Raw genomic sequence first — 26,018 nt, forward strand, 5'->3', positions numbered from 1 at the left:
TTAGGGTGTTTTCTATCCAAAGCCAATAATTATATGCATATTCTAGTTACTGGGCAGGAGTAGTAACCAGATTAAATCGGGTACGTTTTTTATCCGGCCGTGTCAATACTGCCCCCTAGCCCTAACAGGTTAAAGTATTTTTACCGAAGTACTTTACACCACTGAGTATACATGTTGGCTGCAACAATAAAATAAATAACTGACACCCTTAACATAGAGCTCCAGTCAGTTTTAGAATAATAACTAGCAATAGGTTGGTGCTAAATATCTAAAAAATGAAAAGCATAATTTTTGGGACAAATCACTTGCTCAATGCTAAACCTCATTTAGATATATTATTGAATAATGTGGCGATTGAGCAAGTTGAGGAGACTAAACTGCTGGGTGTAACCCTAGATACCAACTTGTCATGGACAAAACATATAGACTCAATGGTTGCAAAATGGGAAGAAGTCTGTCCATGATAGGGCGTTGCTCTTCCTTCTTGACTTCTAAGTCAACCAGACAGGTCCTACTGGTCCTAGATTTGTCACACCTGGACCACTGCCCAGCTGTGTGGCCATGTGAGGCAAAGAGGGACATAGGTAAATTGCAGTTAGTCCAGAACAAAGCAGCACGTATTGTACTTAGATGTACACAGAGGGCAAATGCCAGTAACACGCATGTCAATCTCCCAAAGTTGAGGAGAGACTGACTGTATCACTATTGGTCTTTGTGCGAGGTAATGATGTGTTGAAGGTACCGAACTGTTTGTTCAAGCAGTTCGCACACAATTTGGACGCTCATTGGTACAACACAAGACATCCAACCAGAGGTCTCTTCACAGTCCCCAGGTCTAGAACAGAGGCTGGGAAATGCACAGTACTAAATACAGCCATGACGACATGGAACTCGCTGCCAAACCAGGTAACTCAAGCTAGTAGTAAAACCAGATTAAATAACATCTTACTTCACAAAGGGGACTGTGAAGAGACACAGGCATTTTACTCATCTTGTATTGTAATTTGCACTGTATTATGTATTAGACCTAGATATTGTGTGAATGTACTGATATGTAGGCTATGTGTGACATTTTAAATGTATGTATTTCAGTCCTTGAACTAATAATGTTCTGTACTATGTATTATGTCATGTTTCATGTGGACTCCAGGAAGAATAGCTAATGCTTTTACCAAATACCAAATACCCCCTAACTCAACTCATCCCCCCATCCCTCTGCTCTCCTCCTCTCATATGTCTCTTTTTCCATACTCCTCCCCCAGTCTCAGCTCAGCACACCAGACTTCAACCCAACATACAGTGATCTACCTACTGTATAGTTTTGTGCCTGCCAACGGGGCGCAAACTGGTTGAATCAACGCTGTTTCAAGGTAATTTGTAAAATTATTGTGAGGGGAATCTACGTGGAAAATACATTCTATTTGAAAAAAGTAATCAACGGAAACTGTTGTTTTGAAGGTGGAATCCTGCACAGAGTGGCGCCGAAGGAGATGGCTGCCGTTTTACGAACCCGTAACCAATTGTGCTGTTGTGTATGTTTTTTTGCATTATTTGTAACTTATTTGGTACATAATGTTTCTGGCACCATGTCTTATGACCGAAAATAGCTTCTAGATATCAGGACAGCTGTAACGCCCTGGCCATAGAGAGGGTTTTTTTGTTCTTTATTTTGGTTAGGCCAGGGTGTTACATTGGGTGGGCGTTCTATGTTCTTTTTCTATGTTTTTGTATTTCTTTGTTTTGGGCCGTGTGTGTGGCTCCCAATCAGGCACAGCTGAAGTTCGTTGTTGTTGATTGGGAGTCACACATAAGTGCATGCGTTTCCGTTGGGGTTTTGTGGGTAATTATTTCTGTCACTGTGTTTCACCTGACAGGACTGTTTGGCTGTCAGTTTCCTTGTTTTGTTTTTGTATAGTGTTCTTGCTCAATTAAATATGACGAACACTAACTCCGCTGCGTTTTGGTCCACTCTCTCTCACGGCAGTCGTTACAGAATTACCCACCAAACAAGGACCAAGCAGCGGAGGAAGGAGCAGCACCAGGAGAGCAGCATGATGGACTCATGGACGTGGGAACAAATACTGGACGGAGAGGGACCATGGACTCAGGCTGGGGAATATCGCCTCCCGCAGTGGGAGATCGAAGCGGCGAGAGCGGAGAGGCGATGGTATGAGGAGAGAGAGCGCAACAGGCACGAGAGGCAGCCCCAAGATTTTCTTTTGGGGGGGCACACGGGACAGTCGGCGGTGCCGAGGTCGGAACCAGAGCCAGTCGGGTTGACGTTGGAGGTGAGCGAAGGGTGCGAAGCAGAGACAGTGAAGGAGTTGATGGGGAGATTGGAGGAGCGAGAGATGAGAGACCTGCTGGTTTGGTGCATAAGGCACGGCATTCGCCCTACGGAGCGTGTCAGTGAATTGATGTCACCTGAGTCAGTTCTCCATACTCGTCCTGAGGTGCATGCTGGCCGTCTGTTGAAGACTGTGCCTGCGCCCAGAAACAGGCCTCCTGCATGTCTTCCCAGCCCTGCACGTCCTGTGCCTACGCCCAGAACCAGGCCTCCTGCATGTCTTCCCATCCTGGTCAAGCCCGTGCCTCCTCCTCGGACCAGTCCGCCAGTGGGTTTCCCCATCTTGGTTAAGCCTGTGCCCCCTCCTCGGACCAGGCCACCAGTGGGTCTTCCCATCCTGGTCTGTCCTGTGCCTGCTCCACGGACCAGGCCACCAGTGGGTCTCCCCATCCTGGTCCGTCCGGTGCCACCTCCCAGGACTAGGCCTCCAGAGTGGCCCGCCTGTTCGGAGCTGCCAGAGTGGCCCGCCTGTTCGGAGCTGCCAGAGTGGCCCGCCTGTTCGGAGCTGCCAGAGTGGCCCGCCTGTTCGGAGCTGCCAGAGTGGCCCGCCTGTTCGGAGCTGCCAGACCCCTATTTTATGCTGTTGCTACTCTCTGTTTATTATCTATACATAGTCACTTTAACTCTACCTACAAGTACATGTTACCTCAATTACCTCGACTAACCGGTGCCCCTGCACATTGACTCTGTACCGGTACCCCCTGTATATAGCCTCGCTATTGTTATTTTACTGCTGCTGTTTAATTATTTGTTACTTTTATTACCTATTTTTTACTTAACGCTTCTTTATTTTCTTCTTTTTAAACTTCTTTAAAGCATTGTTGGTTAAGGGCTTGTAAGTAAGCATTTCACTGTAAGGTCTACACCTGTTGTATTCGGCGCATTTTTAACATAGACAAACCTTGTATATAATATGTTGAATTTGTTCCTTTGAAACAATGTCAGATCTTCAACGTTATATCCACTATTGAAAAAATAACAATAGGCTGGTCAGCACCTCTTACTGGAGAGTCGATCTTGCTACAGCTATACATTTGGACTCCCATCCAGGGTTTTAACTAAGCTCAGTAGTGTTGGGGATACCCCTTCCCGTTCGGATCCCGATTACGGGATTGCTAGACAAGAAACAACGCGCAAAATTCAAAACAGAATAAATCGAATAATTTACATTTCTCAAACAATCAACTATCTTACACCCTTTGAAAGATAAACATCTCCTTAATCTAACCACTAAATCTAACCATGCAGGAGGCTTGTCCGATTTCAAAAAGGCTTTACGGCGAAAGCATAAAGTTAGATTATGTTAGGACAGTACATTAAAAATAGCTGTGTGTAATGTTTTGTCAATTCAAGGACAGGCGTCACCAAAAGCAGAAAACCAGCTAAAATGATGCACTAACCTTTGACAATCTTCATCAGATGACACTCCTAGGACATTATATTTGACAATACATGCATTTTTTGTTCCATCAAGTTCATATTTATATCCAAAAATAGCATTTTACAGTGGCGGTGAAATTCAGAAAATATTTTCCCTCAAATGCTGCCAGTGAATCAGCGCTACAATTTACAAAATTACTATTCGAAAACATTGGTAAATTATAATATTGTCATTCAAAGAATTATAGATTAACATCTCGTGAATGCAACCGCATTGCCAGATTTCAAAATAACTTTACTGGGAAATCACACTTTGCAATAAACGGGGTGCTATGCTAAGAAAAATAGGCTAGGCGATACATGTTAGCACCATCTTGGAGCCATCTAAAATCATATATACTATTGTAAATATTCACTTACCTTTGATTATCTTCATCAGAAGGCACTTCCAGGAATCCCAGGTCCACAACAAATGTAGTTTTGTTGGAAAAAGTAAATAATTTATGTCCCAATAGTTCCTTCTTGTTAGCGCGTTCTGTAGGCTACTCAAAATGTACCGAAGCCCGTGGGACTGTCGCCACGAAAGAGCAAAAAAATTATATTTACGTTTGTTCAAAAATGTCAAACGTTGTATAGCATAAGTCTTTAGGGCCTTTTTCAATCAGAACTTCAATAATATTGAAGGCGGACGATTGCATTGTCTTATAAAACGTTTCGGAATGAAAGGGTCCCCACACGCATGCGCGTCATAGTAGACATGGCCATCCGCCTATGACCAACTTTCCAGGCTTCTTGTTCGGTCAGTTTTTACAGGAGAACACTCAAACCACTTTGTAAAGATTGTTGACAACTAGTGGAAGCCTTAGGAAGTGCTAAACGAATCCTAACTCACGGTGTGTTACATAGGCAAAGTTCAAAGGTGATTCCACAAATCAGATTTCCACTTTCCTGCTTGGAATCTTCTCAGGTTTTGGCTTGCCATATGAGTTCTGTTATACTCACAGACACCATTCAAACAGTTTTAGAAACTTTAGAGTGTTTTCTATCCATATCTACTAATTATATGCATATTCTAGTTACTGGGCAGGAGTAGTAACCAGATTAAATCGGGTACGTTTTTTTATCCGGCCGTGCAAATACTGCCCCCTATCCCCAACATATAATATATAAATAAAATCAATTTAGTCTCAAATAAATAATGAAACATGTTCAATTTGGTTTAAATAATGCAAAAACACAGTGTTGGAGAAGAAAGTAAAAGTGCAATATGTGCCATGTAAAAAAGCTAACGTTTAAGTTCCTTGCTCAGAACATGAGAACATATGAAAGCTGGTGGTTCCTTTTGACATGAGTCTTCAATATTCCCAGTTAAGAAGTTTTAGGCTGTAGTTATTATAGGAATTATAGGACTATTTCTCTCTATACAATTTGTATTTCATATACCATTAACTACTGGATGTTCTTATAGGCACTTTAGTATTGCCAGCCTAATCTCTGGAGTTGATAGGTTCAAAGTCATAAACAGCGCTGTGCTCCAAGCATTGCTAAAAGCTGCTGTTTGAATGAATGCTTACGAGCCTGCTGCTGCATACCACCGCTCAGTCAGACTGCTCTATCAAATATGAAATCATATACTTAATTATAATATAATAAACACACAGAAATACGAGCCTTTGGTCATTAATATGGTCAAATACATAAACTATAATTTAGAAAACAAAACATTTATTCTTTCAGTGAAATAAGGAACCGTTCCGTATTTTATCGAACGGGTGGCAACCCTAAGTCTAAATATTACTGTTACATTGCACAACCTTCAATGTTATGTCATAATTATGTAAAATTCTGGGAAATTAATTACGATCTTTGTTAGGAATAAATGGCCTTTCAACAGATCGCAACGAGCCAGGCGACCCAAACTGCTGCATATACCCTGACTCTGCTTGCACTGAACGCAAGAGAAGTGACAATTTCCCTAGTTAATATTGCCTGCTAACATGAATTTCTTTTAACTACATTTGCAGGTTTAAAAAAATATACTTGTGTATTAATTTTAAGAAAGAAATTGATGTTTATGGTTAGGTACATTATTGCAACGATTGTGCTTTTTTTCGCGAATGCGCTTTTGTTAAATAATCACCCGTTTGGCGAAGTTGAAGTAGGCAGTGATTCGTTGATAAATTAACAGGAAGCGCATTGATTATATGCAATGCAGAACAAGCGAGTTAACCTAGTAATATCATCAACCATGTGTAGTTAACTAGTGATTATGTGAAGATTGATTGTTTTTTATGAGATAAGTTTAATGCTAGCAACTTACCTTGGCTCCTTACAGCCACAAGGTCCTTTTGATGCTGCACTCGCGTAACAGGTGGTCAGCCTGCCATGTAGTCTCTTCGTGGATAAAAATGTAATTGGCCATAATCGGTGTCCAAAAAGGCTGATTACCGATTGTTATGACAGCTTGAAATCGGCCCCAATTAATCGGCCATGCCGATTAATCGGCCGACCTCTAATTTAAAGTGCATTTTAGTTTGATTAGATTTAGTCCTTTTTTTAAAATTTTTGGTTCTGATGGAGACGTCAATCCAATGGATATTGAATTGTGTTTGGTTGTCAACTCAACCAAATATCAACATTTGAAGGAGATGTAAAGAATAGGATTAAAATGCACTTCACATAAAGCTTGATTTGAATTAGTCCTATTCTTTAACTTTGATTCTTGGTTGAGATGGAGATGTGAATCCAACATATTAATTACACATTTGTAGACAAAGTGGAATTAAAGCCAGACTCAGTGACACAAAAGATACATCTCCTTCAAATGTTGATATTTGGTTGCGTTGACAATCAAATGCAATTCAATATCACTTTTGCAATACAGTAAATAGCCTATTAAATTGTCGACAAGTTAACAAATTATATGTTGGATTCATGTCTCCAACTAAACAAAAAATAAAAATAAAAATAGGATTAATCCAGTGGCTCAGATTAAACTATCCAAGCATTAGATATCCTTTAAATTATTATATTTGGTTGCATTGTCAACCAAACAAAATGCAATATTACTTTTGTAATACTGTAAATAGCCTAAAGTTAACATTATTTCTTACAAACTAATGTAACAGTATTTATTCAACCTTAAAATGAGCAACACATCCATGGCCACATTTTGAGGTTAGCCTATAGTAACAATAAATGTCTTCTTATGTAGTCGTAGAAAGCATGCATGTTCAAGAAAGGTCACAGGTCTATGGCGGCTGAGGGGGAAGTGAGTGTCTCCTCTGTCTACGCCAGGGGTCCAGGGCAGCGTCGGAGTACGCTCTGGATTTCCGGACGGTGGTTACGTACACTGGCTAGAACGACCAGGCCCTGTTGACGGTTTTCCGCAGTGGGCTGCAGGAGAATGTCCAGACCAAGCTGGCCTGTCGCAATGAGGACCTCATGCTGGACCAGCTCATCGCCGCGGCCATCCGCCTGGATAATCTCCTGCATGCCTGTCGTCGCCCATCCCGGGGGTTTGGGTCTCTCCCAGGAACCTCCAGCGAGACTGAGCCCATGGAGGTGGGCACGACGCACCTTCCCCATGAGGAACGTCAACACCGCCGTCAACAGGTTCTCTGTTCATACTGCTGGGAGTCAGACCACCCCTGGAACACCTGTCCCAGAAGGAGAACCAGGCGAGGAAGCGTCAAACCGAGGAGCGCTCCTGCACCTTCCCAGGTAGGCGTGGACGTGCCTTGATCCTTTCTGTCCACTAAGCCCGTCCTCCTCCCTGTCACTTTCCCTGAGTATCCTGGCCCCCCACTGAGTCCTGCCCTAGTGTACTCAGGTGATGCAGGCAATTTCATAGACCGGTCAGTGGCCTTATCATTACGCATTCCTCTAGTCCCTTTACAAACCCCCATCCAAGTCCTTGCCCTAGTCAACCGTCCCCTAGGAACAGGAGTGGTGCGCCAGACCACGATTCCATTTCCCTCAATTACCCACAACCACCATGAACGTATCACTTTCCTCATCTTAGACTCTCCTACACCCCCGTAGTTTTAGGTTTCCCCTAGCTACAGTTGCATAACCCTAGTATATCGTGGACATAGAGAAGGTTGTTGGGTCAATCTGTGCCACCTCTGTGGAAAGTCCGGACCAGGCCACCCACGTCCCTATCTCGGAGGATTACCGGGACCTACAGGTGGCCTTTTCGAAGACTCATGCCACGTGCCTGCCATTTCATCTCCCATGGGACTGCACTATTGACCTACTGTCTGGTTCTACCCTCCCGCGGGGGCACATCTACCCTCTGTCGCATGCAGAGACCGAAGCCATGGAGGCCTATGTCCAGGAGGCGCTGGCCCAAGGATCCATCCATCCGTCCACCTCCCTGGGTGCCTCCAGCTTATTTTTTGTGAAGGAGGGAGGTCTCCGCCCCTATATATCGATTACCGGACACTGAATAAGGCTACTGTTAAATTCAGTTATCCCCTGCCTCTCATACCCATTTTGATCGAACAGATGCACGGCGCTAAGTACTTTACTAAATTGGATTTACACAGTGCCTACAACCTGGTGCGCATCAGAGAGGGGGATGAACGGAAGACCACCTTCAGCACCAGCACCGGGCACTACGAATACAGGGTAATGCCCTATGGCCTGACAAATGCACCCTCTGTGTTTCAATCATTCATTAACGCGGTGTTTAGAGACATGTTGGGTCGCTGTGTAGTGGTGTACATAGACAACATCTTGGTGTACTACACGCGAGCAACATGTCTCTCATGTCAGGTTCATTTTGGAGAGGCTGATAGGGCATCACCTGCTCGCCAAGGCGGAGAAGTGTCTTTTCTTTCAGCAGGCGGTCTCCTTCCTGGGCTATCGGATATCCACCGCGGGAGTGGAGATGGAAGAGCAGAGAGTCAGTGCAGTTCGGTCATGGCCTGTTCAATACAACTTCAAGGCGGTGCAGTGCTTCCTTAGTTTTGCCAACTATTTCAGGCGCTTCATTAGGGGTTTCAGCAGACTGGTGGCCCCTCTCACCTCCCTCCCGTCTTCCGTGCACTCAAGGAACGTTTTACTAACGCACTTGTTCTGGCTCACCCGGACCCGTCTCTGCCCTTCATCGTGGAGGTGGACGCCTCCGAGGTTGAAGTAGGGGTTGTTCTCTCCCAACGCATTGGATCGCTGCCTAAACTCCATCCACGTGCCTTCTACCTACGGAAGCAATCTACCGCGGAATTACGACGTGGGGGATCGTGGTTGTTGGCCGTCAAGAAGGCACTGAAAGCATGGCGGGACTGGCTGTAGGGTGATAAACACCCATTCCTTGTCTTGGCGGAACTTGGAGTACATTTGAGCAGCGAAGAGGCTGAACCCGTGTCAGGCCAGGTGAGCCCTATTCTTCGCCAGGTTTGACTTTACCCTCTCCTACCGGCCGGGATCAAAGAATGTTAAGGCCGATGCATTGTCCCGGGTGCATGACACAGAGGATCAGAGGGAGAAAGTGACACCCATTATTCCCCTGTCCCGCATTGTGGCTCCTGACGTGTGGAATGTGGTTGCGGACATCCGTCGAGCCCTGCGACAGTAGCCCTCACCTGCCCACTGTCTCGAGGGGCGTATCTACATGCCTTCTGATGTGCGGGACATTCTCCTCGCCTGGGCACACACAGCACTGTGTCGGGGGACCCGGGTATAGCCCATACTATTAACTGTCTCTCTGCCAAGTACTAGTAGTTCACCTTGGCCCGGGATGTCCGGGTTTACGTCTCTTCCTGCTCCACCTGCGCACAGAGCAAGACACCTAGACACATCCCCTATGGCAAACTCCACTCGCTGCCAGTTCCACAATGCCCTTGGGCCCATCTCTCCGTGGACTTTGTCACAGACCTTCCCCCCTCGGAGGGGCACACCACCATCCTGGTCGTTGTGGACCGGTTTTCCAAAGCCTGTCGTTTGAATCCTCTGCATGGTCTCCCTAAGGCCCTGCAGACGTGGAACCTCTCTTCTCTGATGTACTCCGGCACTACGGGATCCTGGAGGACATCGTTTATGACCGTGGTCCTCAGTTCACCTACCGTGTCAGGAAGGCCTTCATGGAACGACTGGGGGTCATGGTCAGTCTCACCTCCGGGTACCATCCCCAATCAAATGGGCAGGTGGAAAGGGTAAATCAGGAACTGGATAGGTACCTTCGTGGTTACAGTCAGGACTGGCTGGGGGAGGGGGCTGCATTTCTGCCTTGGGCAGAATATGCACAAAACTCCCACCGTCACTCATCCACTAACTTCACACCCTTTCAGTGTTTTCTAGGCTATCAGCCGGCCCTGGCACTGGAGTCAGATTGAGGCTCCTGCGGTGGACGATTGGTTCTGGCACACCGAGGAGGTATGGAACACCGTGCACACCCGTCTCCAGCGCATCGTCCTCCGGCAGAAGGCGCAGGTCAATCGTCACCGCAGTGTTGCCCCGGTCTTTCACCTTAAATAAATTCAGTAATTCTAAACCTGTGACTGCCTTCTGCCTACTCCTCTCTACACCAGTGACAGGTCTTTACAATTGCTATAATAATCAAACAGCATTGATCACTTGCACTATGTTGTATACTTTAATATAATCTCAACTGCAATCCAGGTAATTTGGTTGTGCTATCACCTGAAGCATAGTAATAACACATGAAGTTCTTTAAATACAAAATATCTGACATTGTATTCCCATTTAAACTTTGTTGTGCTTTTAAATGGTTGAAAGCATAGTGATAACACTTTGGGAATTCAACAAACTTCTGGCTGTCTTTTTGAGTGGGTGACTGAAGGATGAAATCTCATTGCTCAACGTCTCAACCAAATATTCCCACATTTCCATGTTGAAGTGACATGGTGTGCGCAACGGGCGCTGTTCTATGTGGTTCCTGTTACGTACACTGAGTGAGTTAAGAACCTACCGGTTTCAACTATGACAGCTATTATCAAATTTTACTATTTGATTTGGCTCTGCTTCCTTTTCCTATGCCATCTCTATCAAAGTGCTTTGAAGTATTTTCAGTTCAGCCCTAGAGGAGCGTGGTCTTCAAGATCTCTCTGTCTGAGATTACAAACCAGTCAACACCTACAAGGACAAATAAGGTCAGTTTTCTATATCAGTCAACATTTACAACTAGTGCCTCTTGTGTTCAAATGTGCTCACCACCTGCATTCAGTTGACGGCTAGGCCAAGGGCAGACAGAGCTGGATAGGACTGTCTCTGCAGTCTACAGAGTACTGTAGTGCTGTTTTATTAAAACTTCTTAAGGATCGGTGTCCCACTAGCAGGACAACTTCCAGTGAAACTGGAGGGCGCTGTCACGACTTCCGCTGAAGTCGGTCTCTCTCCTTGTTCGGGCGGCATTTGGCGGTCGAAGTCACCGGTCTTCTAGCCATCGCCGCTCCACCTTTCATTTTCCATTTGCTTTGTCTTGTTTTCCCGCACACCTGATTCACATTCCCTCACCAGACTAAATGTATATTACCCTCTGTTTCCCCCAAGTCTGTGTGTGGACTTGTTCTTTGTGTAGGGTGTTACGCTACAGGCTGGCTTGCGCTAGGTTTGTTTGTTTTGTTTAATCCGGTTCATGTTACCGTGGTTGTGTTTTGTGCTGCCTCGCCTGTGCCTTTGGGCCAGGGTGTAAATTAAAGTTCTCCTGTTATCACCCATCTCTGCTCTCCTGCGCCTGACTTCCCGGCAACCAGTCACTCACCCTGTTACAGGCGTGCAATTCAAATAAATAATCATAAATATTATGGATTTTAAACATTTAGGTACATATAATGGTCTTATATCGGCTGAAAGCTTTAATTCGTGTTCATCTAACTGCACTGTCTGATTTACAGTAGCTATTACAGCGAAAACATGCCATGCGATTGTTTGAGGACGGCGCCCCACATCAAAATATTTTTCCACCGGCACAGGTTTCATACATTCACATATAACGATTAAATATTCACTTACTTTTTGAAAATCTTCCTCTGATTTGTCATCCAAAGGGTCCCAGCTATAATATGTAGTGTCGTTTTGTTAGATAAAATCCTTCTTTATATCCCAAAAAGTCTGTTTAGTTGGCGCCATCGATTTGAGTAATTCATTTGTTCAACATGCAGAGAAAGGAATTCAAAGTGTAGAAATGTTAAAATAATGTAGGAGAATAACAATGAGCTACAGGCAGTTTACTTTGGGCACGTCATTCAGGCAGGAAGTGGAGAAAAAAGGGGCCTAGCCCTAATTAACATGGCCCATTTCTGCATGGCTAAAAGTCCTCTGGAGAAAATATCACATCATGTCTCCAACATAACTCCATTACCTCTCCAGATTTCAACTTAAATAGAACTGCAATTGTCTTCAGTCGTGGTATGTGCCTCTGGTCAAACTTGGTTTGCATTGACATCAGCAAGAGTGCACGGTGCACACATATGCTTGGATTAGGCAGTAGGCTATGTAATGCCAAGTAAACTGCTTGACATGTCACAGGATGTAATTCTATTACATATGGAGTCACAGACAGTTTGTTTCCCCTCCTTCGTAAATAGTAGTGTTCTACAATGCTACTGTTCCCACTTGCCAATTAAATATTTATGCTCTGTTTATTGAGGATAAATTGAAAAAAAATGAAGGTTTTACACATTTGCCTGCAGCCACTTAGCCTGGATAAATATTGGGAACAGTGTAATTTGCAAATGGCTGCTATTATTCTAATTTGCCATTCAAATAATGGCCCTATACCAGATTCCTTAACTTCCACTTTTTTAACATCATTTAATCAATTTATTTCACATCAAGCAAACAGCCACAGACAGCCAATTCGGCTAAATACGCTTGTGCGTGTGACTTTTAGAAAACTATTTCAATTACTTTTTGGACTAAAACAAATGAACCGAGGCGGGTGTTTGACAAACGCAAATGAAAATCAAACCCCAAGAGTCCTTGGTAAATTGCTTTGCTCAGGAGCAATTATAAAGGGATCTGTTGATTTTCTTGTTAAGTGGCTTAGATTGGTTGGAGACTGGAAGGGTCTAATTTGAAGCCTAATACGTAGTGACTGGTGGAACGGCAGTGAGGACCTCACTTAAACGGCCATTAACATCAATACCACTGGGACAGCTCACACTGATGCTCACTCTGATACTGTCATTCAACACAGGATTAACACACACACACACACGCACACTTGCAGGCATACATACACACATCAATAACACTAAAATAGCTCTCTATGGCACACACACATCAATACCACTAAAATAGCTCTCTATGACACAGTTTACACACAGTGGTAATACACAGGGACAGCTTACACTGATAACATTCATACTGAGACAATACCCTGTCACACTAAGTCTTCAGCGAGCATAAGAAGAACTCCTGTTGTTGTTTAAACATGAACTAAGGCAAATATCCAGCTCATCCTCAGAGACCTCTCTCTCTGGGTGATTGCTGATTGTCTAGCTGGGAGACAGGACATGATATACTTGTACAGTACTTACAGTACCTTGTGTGTTTCCTTGCCACATTCAACAATGGAGATTTGACAACCCGTGTTGGGGAGTAGTGAACTACATGTAGTTCAACTAGTAACTTAATTTTGCTGTAGTTTGATGGTAGTTGAACTAAATTCAAATCTTGGTAGTGTTTTCAGCAGTTAATTACTTTTTTGCCATCCAGTGGTGTAGCTAACTACTGAAACTACACACTACTTTTTGCAAAAAGAAGAGAAAATATGGTAAAGTAGGCAATCATTTTTATTTTTCGGCATCAAACCTGCCTTATTCTTTGCCTGATGACTTATTACGCTGCTCTATTGACAGCAACAAACATTTGGTAGGAACGATGTGGATCAGTGGAGGCTTCTCAGAGGAGGAAGGGGAGGACAATCCTCCTCAGTGAATTTAATACAAATTCAAATCGTAAAACATAGCCTCAACAGCACTCTGTAGGGTAGCACCATGTGTAGCAGCTAGCTTCCGTCCTGCTCTGGGTACATTGGCTTCAACACAAAACCTAGGAGGCTCATGGTTCTCACCCTCTTCCATAGCCTTGCACAGTAATTATGACAGCTTCCGGAGGACGTCCTCCAGCCTATCAGAGCTCTTGGAGCATGAACTGACATGTTTTCCACCCAATCAAAGGATCAGAGAATGAGTCTAGGGTGAAAGCATAAGCTATAGCTATCTAGCATTGCAGTGTATACAATGTTTTGAGTAGTTGACTCAAAGAGAGAGAAAGACAATAGTTGAACAGTTTTTAACAAACTAATTTCTTCCAAAATGAAGGAGAAACAAGAGCGAAAGAGAATCTTTTTTTCACTCAGTTTCACTTACTTAGCAAGTAAATGCAGCTAGCTAGTTTAGCCTACTCAAACACTCCGCTCAAATAGAGGGATGCTATGTTAGCTAGCTGGCTATGACTTTCCAACACAACACTGGAACTCTTTCAAGTCAAGGTAAGCGTTTGGTATTACTCATTTATTGCCACTGGGGACCGCTGGTGTCACTGCTTACCGACTGTACACTGTAATGTTACTGCATGATTGTAGGGGGTTTACTAATGCATTAGTTCTATTAGCTATACTGACTATGACATTACTTTAATTAATATGGTGACAACAATGTAGGCTGTGTGTTTGGCTTGGAATTGTTTTTCGCCATATTACAGCTGATGTGTTGAGCATTGAAGTCCACAAGGGAACGGAAGAGGTGACAGGAGGAGAGCGCATAGATGTGATAAGGAATACAACGTGGCTGCTATGAAACTGTAAACCGTGTTTACGCGTGATCAGGGGTGTATTAATTTGCCGACTCTGTTGAAAAACATTTCTTAAACGGAAGCAAACGGAACAAAACGGGGATAAACATACCTGAATTTGTCCAATAGAAACTTTCGTTTGCAGCTGTTGGATTAATGATTGCACCGTATATCAGCTAGATGCAGGCAAGAGTGTGCAAGGCGGTATTGCATGTCACTGTCTGTTCCTGTGTCCCTGTCTGTCATCTCAAATTTGTTTGTCGACCTGTGTGCACCTATGTTGTAAAATTTCAATCATAGGTTAGGTTGTAGCAACCTCATGTTGGTTATAGGGAAAATTTGAGTATCATGTAGTAGCCTAAACCTATCACTGTTACATTGAGCTGGGTGAATGAAATATGAATAAGAGTCATCCAGTATGCTGTAATAGAAATAAGGCCATGCTCATGAAAATAAAATCGTCCTCCCTCATCTTAAACGGCACTTAAACGGCACTGACCGCCACTGATGTGGATGGGCAGCCAGGCAACCTAATTCTCACTCACTTGATTTTTGTGTTTAATAGGCTAAATGACACATTCTGTTAATATCTAACTCTCGAGTGATCTGTTCTTGCAATTTGTAATCTGACATTTCAGATATGATAATTGTTCACAAACTAGTTTTTCAAAGTAACTTTAGTTAAGTAAACTATATTTTTCTTAAGTGTAGATTTAATGTAGCTTAAAACTCTTCTAGTATGACATACTTGGTAGCTTGGTAAACTATATTTTTAGTGTAGCTTCCCCCAACACTGCTAACTACATCTCACTATGATGACAGAGACGGACACAGACACATCACTCACAGAGTTTACTGGGGTGTGTGTGTGTTTGCAGCGACATCAGTCAACTGTCGTCAGCTATTTTTCCTGGCATCCGGGTGGCGTGGGTGTGTGACAGTATGTCACAACAAGGTGGCGATGTGCTAAACATGTTGGTAGGAGGAGGCATCTGCTACAGTTGCAGCTGACGACACCACCAAGCTGTCTCCAATTAGCTAATTCAATCAGATAAGATAAGGAGTGCAATCAAAAAACGTTTATATCCATTTCCATTAAGGCCCAGAATCACACAGTGTGTGTGCAGATTGTCACGCTGATTTAAGTTTCTCAGAACCACATTTCCATTTTCAGATTCCTGTCTCAATTAGAGGTGGAGTAATGCTGTTGCATTTTATGATGACTTTTGAGAAAAATATCAGATCTTACAATTCTAGATAATTTTACTATAACAAGTGCTATAACCTAACCACAATGAACTGTCCAGTCCAAGTAGACTGTGGTTGTGCAGAACAGAGTATACTAACGTGTTTGTGTGTGTTTTTAGCCTTGTGCTGTTTTGGGGATCTATTCTTTATCTGACTCATGACATGACCCAATTAGACTGATTAAATGAATGATCTTATCCAAGTACCCAATGCCCAGTGTCCCTATAGCACCCGCCTCATACCGGCTGCTCTTAGTGCAAAAGAGTTTACTCTCCATTTAGTCCAGATGAAATAACATGACAAGACAATGTTTGTGCATCAAAATATCTGTAGGCCAGATAAAACCCAATTCGCCTGGTCATACTGTATCATATCTGCATAATAAGAGTCACATAAGATAGTCTCCTTCCTGGCTTCTTTCTGGATCCTTTTCATTCATTTAAACAGTCATCTAATCATCCCTTACTCATATTTTATTCATCCTTCACTGAAAACGGACTCGCTGCTAATTACATGCTGTCTCTCCCTTCAACAGAATGAATAGAGATGGATGGAGGGGTGGAGAGAGAGAGAGACGGTGAAAGAGGAAAAAGAGGAGAGCGAGGGGTGCATGTTTATCTGTGCATGGTGTTCCCAGAGGGATATGTGGAGCTGCAGCTCTGTGATCTGAAATCTAATAACCACACGAAATACCACAACGCCTTTCCTGGTAGCACATAAACACATGCCCATAAACACACACACACACACACACACACACACACACACACACACACACACACACACACACACACACACACACACACACACACACACACACACACACACACACACACACACACACACACACACACACACACACACACACACTGCGCAGGATAATGGGGTGAAATTATGATTGGTTTGTTTGACCTTATAGGTCGAGAGGTCAGCAATCACTGAGTGACCGCTGAATCCACTCAGAACGCTCTCAATGTTTACCAAACTGGAGAGAGTGGGAGTGATATGTTTATATTTCAGTCAATATGTCCTTGATCGGACGTGCATTAGTCAACTAGGGTCAGCTCAATATATGGTAAATTATGCTGACTCCATCATAACAAAAACATTTCTATAATAAATGCAAGGAAAGACATCAGAGCTATTTGAATCGCTTAGTGAAGAAATATTTTAAGCTTTTAAGCTTCAAAATTTTATCCACAAAATGGATTTTAACAAATAAAAAGTCAATACATGTTAGAATCACTTTTGTCAGCAATTACAGCTGTGTCTTTCTGGGTAAGTCTCTAAGAGCTTTCCACACCTGGATTGTACAATACTTGCCCATTACTCTTTTCAAAATTCTTCAAGCTCTGTCAAATTGGTTGTTGATCATTGCTAGACAACCATTTTCAAGTCTTGCCATAGATTTTCAACCAGATTTATGTCAAAACTGTAACTCGGCCACTCAGGATTCATTCACTGTCTTCTTGGTAAGCAACACCAGTGTAGATTTGGCCTTGTGTTTTAGAGTACGGTCCTGCTGAAAGGTGAATTCATCTCCCAGTGTCTGGTGGAAAGCAGACTGAACCAGGTTTTCCTCTAGGATTTTGCCTGTGCTTAGCTCTATTACATTCCTTTTCATCCTGAAAAACTCCCCAGTTCTTACCGATCACAAGCATACCCATAACATGATGCAGTCACCACTATGCTTGAAAATATGGAGAGTGGTACTCAGTAATGTGTTGTATAGGTGTAACGCGGGTTGTATAAAGGGGACCAAGGCGCTGCGTGTAAAGTGCTCATACAGTGGGGGGAAAAAAGTATTTGATCCCCTGCTGATTTTGTACGTTTGCCCACTGACAAAGAATACTTATTTCCCTCATTAAAATGCAAATCATTTTATAACATTTTTGACATGCGTTTTTCTGGATTTTTTGTTGTTAATCTGTCTCTCACTGTTCAAATAAACCAACTATTAAAATTATAGACTGATCATTTCTTTGTAAGTGGGCAAACGCACAAAATCAGCAGGGGATCAAATACTTTTTCCCCCCACTGCATTTCCTTTTAATGATAACACTTAAACAAAATAACAAAAACGACAGCCAACAGTTCCGTCAGGTACATAGACAAAACGGAAAACAACTACCCACAAAAACCCAGGAAGAAAAACCCCTACTTAAATATGATCTCCAATCAGAGGCAACGAGGACCAGCTGCCTCCAATTGGAGATCGACCCAAAAAACAACAACATAGAAATAGAAAACCTAGAACACAAACCTAGAAATAGAAAACATAGAAAAACACAAAACACCCCCTGTCACACCCTGACCTAATCTACTATAGAAAATGACATCTTACTAGGGTCAGGACGAGACAATTGGATTTGCCCCAAACATAACAATTTGTATTCAGGACATAAAGTGAATTGCTTTTCCAATTTTTTTTGCAGTATTACTTTAGTGCCTTGTAGGAATATGTTTTATTCTGTACAGGCTTCTTTCTTTTCACTCTATCAATTAGGTTAGTATTGTGGAGTAACTACAATGTTGTTGATCAAAACTTTCTTAGGAAGGACACCAGTAGTAACTGGGTGTATCGATACACCATCCAAAGTGTAATTAATAACTTCACCATGCTCAAAGAGATATTCAATGTCTGCTTTTTTACCCATTTACCAATAGGTGCCCTTTGCGAGACCTTGGAAAACCTTCCTGGTCTTTGTGGTTGAATCTGTGTTTGATATTCATCGCATGACTGAGTGAGCTTACAGATAATTGTATGTGTGGGGTAAAGAGATGAGGTAGTGATTCAAAAATCATGTTAAACACTATTATTCCACACAGAGTGAATCCATGCAATTTATAATGTGACTTGTTAAAGGAAAATTCCACCCAAAAATGATCTTTTGGTATTTGTCTGCAGCAAAGTGATGAAATCTGTTGGTGTCATCAGAAAGATTATTGGTTTAGTTCATCGGGCTTGCTTCCTAACTCGATACTATAGCTAAATTTACCAATATCTAATCTACTGTAATATTGTCTGGGCGGCACATACAGAGCATTCGGAAAGTATTCAGACCCCTTGACTTTTTCGTTACAGCCTTATTCTAAAATTGATTCAATTGTTTTTTCCCTCATCAATCTGCACAAAATACCCCATAATGACAAAGCAAAAACAGGTTTGTAGAAATGTATGTTTTTAGAAAAACATATTTATATTTATAAAAAAACTGAAATATTACATTTACATAAGTATTCAGACCCTTTACTCAGTACTTTGTTGAAACACCTTTGGCAGCGATTACAGTCTTCTTGGGTATGACACTACAAGCTTGGCTACACCTTTATTTGGGGAGTTTCTCCCATTCCTCTCTGAAGATCCTCTCAAGCTCTATCATGTTGGATGGGGAGCGTTGCTGCACAGCTATTGTCAGGTCTCTCCAGAGATGTTTGATCAGGTTCATGTCCGGGCTTCCGTCTGGCCACTCTAGCATAAAGGCCTGATTGGTGGAGTGCAGCAGAGATGGTTATCCTTCTGGAAGGTTCTCCCATCTCCACAGAGGAATTCTTGAGGTCTGTCAGTGACCATATTGTTCTTGGTTACCTCCCTGACCAATACCCTTCTCCCCCGATTGCTCAGTCTGGCCTGGTGGCCAGCTCTAGGAAGAGTCTTGGTGGTTCCAAACTTCTTCCATTTAAAAATTATGGAGGCCACTGTGTTCTTGAGGACCTTCAATGCTGCATATTTTTTTGGTACCCTTCCTCAGATCTGTGCCTCAACACAATCCTGTCTCGGAGCTCTACGGCCAATTCCTTCGACTTCATGGCTTGGTTTTTGCTCTGACATGCACTGTCAACTGTGGGACCTTATATATTTAAAAAATGTATGATAAAAATATTGTGGGGACTGTTTTGTTAGACTTCAGTGCGGCTTTTGAAATTATCGATTATAGTCTGTTGCTGGCAAAACGTATGTGTTATGGCTTTACACTCCCTGCTATATTGTGGATAAAGAGTTACCTGTCTAACAGAACACAGGGGGTGTTCTTTAATGGAAGCCTCTCCAACACAATCCAGGTAGAATAAGGAATTCCCCAAGGCAGCTCTCTAGGCCCATTACTTTTTTCAATCTTTACTAATGAGTTGCCACTGGCTTTGAGGAAAGCCAGAGTGTCTATGTATGCGGATGACTCAACATTATACATGTCAGCTAATACAGCGACTGAAATGACTGCAACACAGTCAACACTTGATTTGTTTGACTGCAACACTTGATTTGTTTAACCTCTTACATCTAGACGTTCCGCTAGCGGAACACCTCCTCCAATATCCAATGATAGGCGTGGCTCGAATTACAAATTCCTCAAAAATACAAAAACTTCAATTTTTCAAACATATGACTATTTCACAGCATTTTAAAGACAAGACTCTCCTTTATCTAACCACACTGTCCGATTTCAAAAAGGCTTTACAGTGAAAGCAAAACATTAGATTATGTCAGCAGAGTACCAAGCCAGAAATAATCAGACACCCATTTTTCAAGCTAGCATATAATGTCACAAAAACCCAGAAGACAGCTAAATGCAGCACTAACCTTTGATGATCTTCATATGATGACACACCTAGGACATTATGTTATACAATACATGCATGTTTTGTTCAATCAAGTTCATATTTATATCAAAAACCAGCTTTTTACATTAGCATGTGACGTTCAGAACTAGCATACCCCCCGCAAACTTCCGGAGGAATTTGCTAAGAATTTACTAAATTACTCACGATAAACGTTCACAAAAAGCATAACAATTATTTTAAGAATTATAGATACAGAACTCCTCTATGCACTCGATATGTCCGATTTTAAAATAGCTTTTTGGTGAAAGCACATTTTGCAATATTCTAAGTACATAGCCCAGGCATCACGGGCTAGCTATTTAGACACCCGGCAGGTTTAGCCTTCACCAAAATCAGATTTACTATTATAAAAGTTTGATTACCTTTTGTTGTCTTCGTCAGAATGCACTCCCAGGACTGCTACTTCAATAACAAATGTTGGTTTGGTCCAAAATAATCCATCGTTATATCCAAATTGCGGCGTTTTGTTTGTGCGTTCCAGACACTATCTGAAAGGGTAAATAAGGGTCGTGCGCATGGCGCAATTCGTGACAAAAAAAATCTAAATATTCCATTACCGTACTTCGAAGCATGTCAACCGCTGTTTAAAATCCATTTTTATGCCATTTTTCTCGTAAAAAAGCGATAATATTCCGACCGGGAATGTCCATTTAGCTAAACAGAGGAAAGTAAACAAAGCTTTCGGTCGACGCGGGCACGAGCCTGAGTCTCACAGTACTGTAACCAGCCACTACCCAAACGCGCTACTTTGTTTCAGCCAGAGCCTGCAAAGCCACGATTCAGCTTTTTACCGCCTTCTGAGACCCTATGGCAGCCGTAGGAAGTGTCACGGGACAGCTAAGATCCTCACTCTTCAATAAACAGAGACAAGAAGAACGACACCTTGTCAGACAGGCCACTTCCTGAATGAAACCTTCTCAGATTTTGGCCTGCCATATGAGTTCTGTTATACTCACAGACACCATTCAAACAGTTTTAGAAACTTTAGGGTGTTTTCTATCCATATGTAATAAGTATATGCATATTCTAGTTACTGGGTAGGAGTGGTAACCAGATTAAATCGGGTATGTTTTTTATCCGGCCGTGAAAATACTGCCCCCTAGCCATAACAGGTTAACCCGTTAGGGCTAGGGGGCAGTATTTACACGGCCGGATAAAAAACGTACCCAATTTAATCTGGTTATTACTACTGCCCAGAAACTAGAATATGCATATAATTATTGGCTTTGGATAGAAAACACCCTAAAGTTTCTAAAACTGTTTGAATGGTGTCTGTGAGTATAACAGAACTCATATGGCAGGCAAAAACCTGAGAAGATTCTGTACAGGAAGTGCCCTCTCTGACCATTCCTTGGGCTTCTTGACTCTTTTTATTGAAAACTTAGGATCTTTGCTGTAACGTGACACTTCCTACGGCTCCCATAGGCTCTCAGAACCCTGGAAAAAGCTGAATGATGTCGAGGCAGCCCCTGGCTGAAAAACATTAGCGCCTTTGGTAAGTGGTCTATCAGAGGACAATGAGACTGAGGCGCGTGTACGAGGCGACCCCATGTTTTTATTTTCTCTCTCTTTGTACTAAAACACAGATTCCCGGTCGGAATATTATCGCTTTTTTACGAGAAAAATGGCATAAAAATTGATTTTAAACAGCGGTTTCCATGCTTCGAAGTACGGTAATGGAATATTTAGAATATTTTTGTCACGAAACGCGTCGGGCGCGTCACCCTTCTTTACCCTTTCGGATAGTGTCTTGAACGCACGAACAAAACGCCGCTATTTGGATATAACTATGGATTATTTTGAACCAAACCAACATTTGTTATTGAAGTAGAAGTCCTGGGAGTGCATTCTGACGAAGAACAGCAAAGGTAATAACATTTTTCTTATAGTAAATCTGACTTTGGTGAGGGCTAAACTTGGTGGGTGTCTAAATAGCTAGCCCTGTGATGCCGGGCTATCTACTTAGAATATTGCAAAATGTGCTTTCACCGAAAAGCTATTTTAAAAATCGGACATAGTGAGTGCATAGAGGAGTTCTGTATCTATAATTCTTAAAATAATTGTTATGTTTTTTGTGAACGTTTATCGTGAGTAATTTAGTAAATTCACCGGAAGTTTGCGGGGGGTATGCTAGTTCTGAACGTCACATGCTAATGTAAAAATCTTGTTTTTGATATAAATATGAACTTGATTGAACAAAACATGCATGTATTGTATAACATAATGTCCTAAGATTGTCATCTGATGAAGATCATCAAAGGTTAGTGCTGCATTTAGCTGTGGTTTGGGTTTATGTGACATTATATGCTAGCTTGAAAAATGGGTGTCTGATTATTTCTGGCTGGGTACTCTGCTGACATAATCTAATGTTTTGCTTTCGTTGTAAAGCCTTTTTGAAATCGGACAGTGTGGTTAGATTAACGAGAGTCTTGTCTTTAAAATGGTGTAAAATAGTCATATGTTTGAGAAATTGAAGTAATAGCATTTCTAAGGTATTTGAATAACGCGCCACGGGATTCCACTGGCTGTTACGTAGGTGGGACGAAATCCCACTGGCCCTAGAGAGGTTAACACGTTTTTGGTTACTACATGATTCCATATGTGTTATTTCATAGATTTGATGTCTTCACTATTATTCTACAATGTAGAAAATAGTCAAAATAAAGAAAAACCCTTGAATGAGTAGGTGTTCTAAAACTTTTGACCGGTAGTGTATATAAAACACATTTGATTTTGTGCATATTTTTTTAAATTATAATACATTTTTTATAGACCATCAAAAGGGTCGAAACCAAAAACATCTGGGTCTGAAGCCTTGAAAGTTCAGGCCTAATGACGCCACTGTGTCTTTTCATTATAGGATATAGATACTTGTGGATTCTAGCTGCACCTATCAAAGCAGTGGAGCCAAGGGTGTAGTGAAGCAAAACTTTAGTGGTCAAAACCATTCATCTTGGGGTGACTGGGGAAGTGGGGTTTGCAAAATTCAATCATATCACGCATTTATACCAATTATAAAATAGTCAGGTATACTGTATATATTTTTTATACAGACTAGCTCAACAATAAGTGAAAAACACGTTTGGACCCCCTATTTGTATTTACTCCATTGCTCAGGCGGCCAAGTGGACACAAGGCTGTTTGGTTCAGCTCAGTTGTGAAGAGGAAGAACATTGCAGCTGTTTCTGATTAAAAAACAACGCCATGTAGGTGGGTGGTAACTGGTAACAATCAAATAAAACCTAGCCCTGAAATGAAACTTTGGCTGAAAAGAATTTGCACATCATCTCATAGGAAAAGACATGGCATTGACACGGATTTCCACGAATGTCCCACTTCAGATTTCTCTCTTCAAGACCAAATACATAATACTTTGACTAAAACGATGACCTATTGACGTACATCGTTATACAACATGATGGGTAAGCTCTGGCCATTGTCTTTCAGCTCATAAAATTGGATTTCTGCTGGTGTGGGCGCTTAAATAGGGATGTGAAAACCACCGCTCTTGCTCTTCCTTTCTGAAGTTGTCTCGTATGGATCCGTTTGTTGATCATACATTGAAGTGCAATATTGATTCAAATAATTAATTGTTACTTTTATTTCTTACTTTTTTTAGGTATTTTCTTAACTGCATTATTGGTTAAGGGCTTGTAAGTAAGCACATCACTATAAGGTCTACACCTGTTGTATTTGGCGCATGTGACAAATAACATTTGATTTGACGATGATGTTCAATGTGAATAAAAGTTAGTATGAGGGCTCAAGACATTGAATCAATGACCGGAAAAAGTGTGACAATCGCTGAAATGGTCTATTATCAGATTTATGTTCTCACACATGTCAGGAAGTTCTGACTTCATGTGATTTCTCCACCGAAGTCTGTGACCCTTTACCACTCAACAGTGCAACATGCCAGTACAATATCAACAGACAGAAGAAAAGCTGCACTCATCCTATCATGTCTGTCTCAAGCACAAGAATGATCCCACTTGTGCCTTGCAAGGTCCTTCAGTCTCAATGCATCAGCTCAGGTGGAAGCAGGCAGCTTTAAGAGATGAAACAGAATGTGATGAAGCACTGTCACTTCAAAGCTATCCTAGGAGAAGAAGGAAGGAAGCAGAAAGAGAGATTATGTTCTCTCCACCTGTCAACATTCTCTCCTCTGAACTGCACATAAATGTAATTTTACTGTGTTTGGCACACGGGTGCATGTTCTCTATATTGTGTGCTGGTAAGGTTATATATCATAGCTGTGTAGGGATATTTTAGTCACAGATTACCAAAACATCACACATCCAGACAATTTGACATCAAAATATTGCCACACCCTAGATTTACTGTACACCACCTCAACATAACTCAAATCCAGTAGCCCGATACAGAGCCTCATGCCACCAAACCTTTTCCAAGGTCATTATGTAGATTCATTGTAGGCTAGGTTTTGGATTCATGCGAGATTAGTTCCTTTTAGAGGTCATTGACTCACTTCACCTTACATTGGACACTTTCTGACAAACACTGTAACTTCTAAACAATGAGTGTCAGAAATGTCCATTCGACACTCAGTAAACCCTTTTATCCCTTGCCACGCCAACCTCACCCTTGCTTCGTAGTTTCCCCCAGCGAGTTTCTTTTGTTCCCATCAGAGCAGAACTCGAGCAGATGGTGAGGTCGTCTAGTTGGGCACCAGGCAGTGATGACATACACTGCCGCACGACCAATCTCGCGTTTGAAATCAGTTGACAGGACTCGCTGCTCTGGTCAGCGCCAGGTGCTCTCTGCATGTTTACTTGGAGGAGGGTACGAGCTCAGAGAAGCGCGAGCTCAAGGCAAGCGCTGTGCCCGGGTTACCAGTGGCGATGATAAAGCTATTCAGTCAGCCGCGGGCGAAGCACAGAGGACAGAAGAACGGCTGCTGAAGAAATCAAAACTAATCCTCTGTGAAGAGACGTTGCTTTTTGCTAAGTTAAATATTGTATTATTTATTTTTCATAGATATAGTAATATTATCTTTCAAGACTGAGCGCTCAAATTGCCTGTTTTGCCTGGAGCAGCTAAGTGTGTGTACAGGGGGAGAGGCATTCTTGTGGTTGATAAAATGCTAAGGTGAGACCAATGGCTCATTTTCATATGTAGGACCTATGCTACAATTTACATATCTGGTTAACCATTGTGAAATAAGTCAATTAATGAGAATCGCATGCTTAGCTTTTGAATATTATTCACAGATATAAAATCATGAATTTAATTGGAAACGGTGATTTACGGAATAGTTAGGCATGGTCTGAATATTTTATTTCTGAAATTATCTGCGCCTTGCCAAAGGATTCAAACAAATATGCCTCCTATATTCACTGCACTCCTCACTTATTGAAGTGAATGCGACTGTCACTGAGGAGAGGAAAGATGTTGCATTATTCTTTCTAATGTGGTGGTGACAGCACAATTGGCATATCGTCCAAATAAAATATGTAGGCTATGGTCTTATATGTAGGCTAAGCTCTTTGTTTATTTTGGTATATGGAACCCTTGCTGTTGATATTAATATTGTAGAAGCTGGCTGAATCTCACATCAAATGGTAGGGCTAGCTTCAGCATCAGTGCACCCATTGGATTTGCAAGGGCACTGTGATCCGCATTCAGTAGCCCACATGTG

The 26,018-nt window shown here is 42.1% G+C and overlaps 1 protein-coding gene across 5 annotated transcripts in view; it reads left to right on the top strand.

The window, feature by feature from the left end:
- Positions 1-24,998: 24,998 nt before the first annotated feature.
- The window catches only part of LOC106565474 (leucine-rich repeat neuronal protein 1-like), a 42,670-nt gene continuing 41,650 nt past the window's right edge, over positions 24,999-26,018 (top strand). For 4 of the 5 annotated variants that reach the window (XM_014132690.3, XM_014132691.3, XM_014132689.3 and 1 more), the window contains exon 1: positions 24,999-25,468. The gene's annotated coding sequence lies outside the window, so the exon portion shown is untranslated. The remainder of the gene's footprint in view (positions 25,469-26,018) is intronic. The other variant, XM_082959233.1, reaches the window with a different exon arrangement.

The sequence above is a fragment of the Salmo salar genome, chromosome 12 (genome assembly GCF_965601325.2).
Source record: "Salmo salar chromosome 12, fSalSal1, whole genome shotgun sequence".
Lineage (NCBI taxonomy): Eukaryota > Metazoa > Chordata > Actinopteri > Salmoniformes > Salmonidae > Salmo > Salmo salar.